This window comes from Mytilus trossulus, chromosome 3 (genome assembly GCF_036588685.1).
Source record: "Mytilus trossulus isolate FHL-02 chromosome 3, PNRI_Mtr1.1.1.hap1, whole genome shotgun sequence".
Taxonomy (NCBI): domain Eukaryota; kingdom Metazoa; phylum Mollusca; class Bivalvia; order Mytilida; family Mytilidae; genus Mytilus; species Mytilus trossulus.
In genome coordinates this window covers 94020309-94026308 of record NC_086375.1, presented here as the reverse complement: position 1 = coordinate 94026308, position 6000 = coordinate 94020309, and positions in this window count along the sequence as shown.

Below are 6000 nucleotides of genomic sequence, written 5' to 3'. Positions count from 1 at the left end.
AAATCCAAAATCACAATTAAGGAATTGATTCATCAATCTATTAAATAAAGAACAAATGTACTAGAATTAGAAAAAAATCAAAGCTGACAATAATGTACAAGTTTTGCTCACTGTTGAAGAAAAAAACTATGATCTAAAGTTTCTTACATGTACCACGTCTCATTAATTCCATATGACAAACAACGACAAACTGCCACTGACTTACATATTACATATATTCGATATTTCCTATCATGATTTCTTTGATAGAGGATCGTTGCTCACACGGAATCGTTTAAACCAAGAGTTCCAATTAGCGAAGTTGAATTGATCCCTCCGCATATTTAACGGACGCCATCACGAGTGTTGATCGTTAAGAAATTTTCGTTTCACAGATGATATCGGATATGGTCCTTATGATTTTATGTCGTAACTACATCCCCTTTTACTTTCACGAATGTGATGTACCAAAAAATAGATAAAAGAAGATGTGGTGTGAGTGCCAATAAGACAACTCTCCATCCAAATGACAATTCAAAAAGGTAAACCATTATAGGTCAATGTACGGCCTTCAACAAATAAGCCTATTTACCGGGTTGATATACATGATCGACACGACGGGTGCCACATGTTGAGCGGGATCTGCTTACCCTTCCGGATCACCTAAGATTACCCCCAGTTTTTGGTGGGGTTCGTGTTGCTGAGTCTTGAATTTTCTATGGTATGTCTTGTGTACTATATTCTGTCTTTTTCTCTTTTTCATTTTAGCCATGGTGTTGTTGGCTTATTTTCAATCAATAACTGTCCATCTTGTATCTTTCTCCCCTCTTTTAAGCAAATGAACAATATGATGTGAGTTCAATATGTTAATTGGCGCTTTCTCTAATATACAAAAGTGTGAGACAAAATAGTTCAATGTGATGTCTACTAGAAATATTATTGGTTGATAAAATAACAATGTGTGATAATTTTGTCTATTTAAAATCTACAAAGTCTAATTGGTTAATAAAATATCATTGGGTGATAATTACTTCTATTTAAAGATCTACAAAGTCGTATTGGTTAATAAAATAAATGTGTGACAATAATATTAACTTGTATTTAAAATTTACAAAGTCGTATTGGTTAGTAAAACATCATTATGCGACCCCAGGTTTTGGTGGGGTTCGTGTTGCTGAGTCTTGAATTTTCTATGGTATGTCTTGTGTACTATATTCTGTCTGTTTCTCTTTTTCATTTTAGCCATGGTGTTGTTGGCTTATTTTCAATCAATAACTGTCCATCTTGTATCTTTCTCCTCTCTTTTAAGCAAATGAACAATATGATGTGAGTTCAATATGTTTATCGGCGCTTTCTCTAATATACAAAAGTGTGAGACAAAATAGTTCAATGTGATGTCTGTTAGAAATATTATTGGTTAATAAAATAATAATGTGTGATAATTTTGTCTATTTAAAATCTACAAAGTATAATTGGTTAATAAGATAACAAATGTGTGATAATTACTTCTATTTAAGATCTACGAAGTCGTATTGGTTAATAAAATAAATGTGTGACAATAATATTAACTTCTATTTAAAATCTACAAAGTCGTATTGGTTAATAAGATAACAAATGTGTGATACTTACTTCTATTTAAGATATACAAAGTCGTATTGGTTAATAAGATAACAAATGTGTGATAATTACTTCTATTTAGAATCTACAAAGTCTAATTGGTTAATAAAATAACAATGTGTGATAATTACTTCTATTTAAAATCTACAAAGTCGTATTGGTTAATAAGATAACAAATGTGTGATAATTACTTCTATTTAAGATCTACAAAGTCGTATTGGTTAATAAGATAACAAATGTGTGATAATTACTTCTATTTAAGATCTACAAAGTCGTATTGGTTAATAAAATAAATGTGTGACAATAATATTAACTTCTATTTAAAATCTACAAAGTCGTATTGGTTAATAAGATAACAAATGTGTGATAATTAATTCTATTTAAGATATACAAAGTTGTATTGGTTAATAAGATAACAAATGTGTGATAATTACTTCTATTTAAAATCTACAAAGTCTAATTGGTTAATAAAATAACAATGTGTGATAATTACGTCTATTTAAAATCTACAAAGTCTAATTGGTTAATAAGATAACAAATGTGTGATAATAACTTCTATTCAAGATCTACAAAGTCGTATTGGTTAATAAAATCAATGTGTGACAATATTATTAACTTGTATTTAAAATTTACAAAGTTTAATTGGTTAATTAGATAACAAATGTGTGATAATTACTTCTATTTAAGATCTACAAAGTCGTATTGGTTGATAAAATCAATGTGTGACAATAATATTAACTTCTATTTAAAATCTACAAAGTCGTATTGGTTAATAAAATATCATTGTGTGATAATTTCTTCTATTTAAGATATACAAAGTCGTATTGGTTAATAAGATAACAACTGTGTGTGATAATTACTTCTATTTAAAATCTACAAAGTCGTATTGGTTAATAAGATAACAAATGTGTGATAATTACTTCTATTTAAGATCTACAAAGTCGTATTGGTTAATAAGATAACAAATGTGTGATAATTACTTCTATTTAAGATCTACAAAGTCGTATTGGTTAATGAGATAACAAATGTGTGATAATTACTTCTATTTAAGATCTACAAAGTCGTATTGGTTAATAAGATAACAAATGTGTGATAATTACTTCTATTTAAGATCTACAAAGTCGTATTGGTTAATAAGATAACAAATGTGTGATAATTACTTCTATTTAAAATCTACAAAGTCGTAATGGTTAATAAAATACCATTGTGTGATAATTTCTTCTATTTAAGATATACAAAGTCGTATTGGTTAATAAAATATCATTGGGTGATAATTACTTCTATTTAAAGATCTACAAAGTCGTATTGGTTAATAAAATAAATGTGTGACAATAATATTAACTTGTATTTAAAATTTACAAAGTCGTATTGGTTAATAAAACATCATTATGCGATACTTCTAACACAATGTTAGCATTGATTAGAAAACATCATTGTGTAATTATTACATTCAATAGTCTATTTTCATATTATCGACTTTTTACTCAGAGTTTCATGATTTTTATTTACTCTGTCACAAGACATCCTGGTACTCATGAGCCAATCACGAGCAACCAGAGAAGTTAAATCAAATACATATACGGCGCAATTTGCTGGGAAAGTTCAATGTTTCCTGATGATTAAGTCATTTAAAGAAAGCATTAAACATGCTAAACTGTTACATTCTCTTTAAATCGTACCGATTAAAATCTTGAAATAACTTATTTCTGTTGCTCTTGTTTGACCGAGTACCAGGATTAACAACTATAATGAAGGTGTGGTAAGGTTTATATGTATTAATTTTTAAAGAAACCCTGTCAACAAAATATAAATTCTGGAGTCAAAAGACGGTAATATGAAAATGGTGTCTAGTATACTAATATACATGCATCTGTAATAAAAGTTAAGCATCTTCGTCTCCTTGTAGCATGTGTGTCAATGTCACTTGATTTGCATAAATAGAAAAAACAATATTTTTCCTAAACCTCTGTTCATTGGCATAAACCGGATCACAGTTAAATGTTTCGTAAACATTGTCCTGTTCTATATGTTGTCCTCCAAGACTTTCATACACCACAAGTCTTGGCAACGTGTCTTCAGAACAATATATGGCGGATCAAACGAGGATGTCTTTTTTCTGTTGCATTGTTTGCAGCATATTCCGATTGAAAAAGATAACGATAAAAGCAACAGAAAGGATTCAATTCCAATGATGATAAATAAGTAAACACTATCAACGGAAATTTTACACGTTAAGTTGTTTTTGTATTCCAGTGTTCGGGCATCGCTTATGTTCACAGAAATCATTTCCACAGTAAAATCACTATTATACTTTGTATGGCCACATCACTTTAGATCATTTAATTGCTGCTTGGTGACAGTACAAGGACTTTAAGTTCGTTCTGTTGCTGCTTTTGTAACAGTACAATGACTAGAGGTTTGTTCTATAGCTGCTTTGTTTTACCATTAGTATATAGTTTAGTCACTCATCCTAACCTACAATATATCATATATGTTACTTATTCGTGCTTCAATGTTCGATTCGAATTATTATCTGGTATGTCCTGTATATATAGTATAATATGCATCAAAGTTATCTGGTTTGTCCTGTATATATAGTATAATATGCATCAAAGTTATCAGTTGTCACTATCATGTATTCTTTGATATATTATTTTAAAATTTTACATTTGAAATTTGCATATTTTTAAGAAACTTCCCTAGCCCAAACATAAACAGACGACAACCACTGAATTACAGGCTCTAGACTTGGGACAGGCACATACACACATAATATGGCGGAGTTAAACATGTTACCTTGATCCCATCCTCTTCTTAACCTGTGACAATAAATGTGTAAAGGCTGTCAAGAGTGAATGCGTATATTTCTTATATCACATGTCCTATAGGATTGTCATAGTATGTGTTCACGTGTCTAAAATTACATGTGTAAAGACTGTAAAGAGAAAAAGTGTATGTGTCTTATGTTACATGTCCTAGGATTGTCAACAGTATATGTTCATATGTTTTAAATCACATGTGTAATGGCTGTCAATAGTATACATTATATTATCTCACTTTAACCGATGGAATTCATTTACTTTCCTTAACATTTAAGTAGTAGTAGTAGTAGTGATATTTTCAACCTGCTCATTTCATGTACAAAACAAGCATTAGTGACGCTCGAATAAAAAAAAAGAACGAAACTGACGAGTATTGAGAACTAAAAATCCTAAAAGTGTTGCCAACTACAGCTAAGGTAATCTTTTCCTAAAGTAGGACAGATACAGCTAAGATGGTCTAAATCTGAGGTAGGACAAATACAGCTAAGTTGGTCTATATCTGAGGTAGGACAAATACAGCTACGGTGGTTTATTCCTAAGGTAGTAAGGTCTAGGGGAACTATTGTTGTAAGTTTTGCCAACTACAGATAAGGTAGTCTATTCCTGAGGTAGAAAAGCCTACGGTGACCCATAGTTGTTAACGTTAGTTTTGCCAACTACAGCTAAAGTGTAAAAAAGAATATGTGGTATGATTGCCAATGAGACAACTATCCACAAAAGACCAAAGTGATGCAGACATTCACAACTATAGGCCTACGGTGAAGCTATAGTTGTTAATGCAAGTTTTGCCAACTACAGCTAATGAAGTATATTCCAGAGGTAGAAAAGCCTGCGGTGAACTGTAGTTGTTATTGCAAGTTTTGCCAATTACAGCTAAGATAGTCTATTCCTGAGGTAAAAGAGCCTATGGTGAACAATAGTTGTTGATATATGTTTTGTGAATTACAGCTAAGGTAGTTTATTCCTGAGGTAAAGAGGCCTACGGTGAACTATAGTTGTTAATGTAAGTTTTGCCAACTACAGCTAAGGTAGTATATTTCTGAGTTAGAAAAGCCTGCGGTGAACTATTATAGTTGTTGATGCAAGTTTTGCCAACTAAAGCTAAGGTAGTCTATTCCAAGTGTAGAAAAGCTCTATTCCTGAGGTAAAAGAGCCTATGGTGAACAATAGTTGTTATATATGTTTTGTGAATTACAGCTAAAGTAGTTTATTCCTGAGATAGAAAAGCCTGTGGTGACCTTTAGTTAGGTAAATAATAAAATTGAGAATGGAAATGGGAAATATGTCAAAGAGACAACAACCCAACCATAGAAAAAACAACAGCAGAAGGTCACCAACAGGTCTTCAATGTAGCGAGAAATTCCCGCACCCGGAGGCGTGCTTAAGGAAGTTTATTTCTGAGATAGAAAAGACTACGGTGACCTATAGTTGATAATTTCTGTGTCATTTTGGTCTCTTGTGGAGAGATGTCTCATTGGCAATCATACCACATCTTTCTTTTTTATAATTAGTTTACCTATTATTCAAAGTTTTGAAAGCAGTTAATTTATAATTATGACCATGTATGAATGATAATTCATGT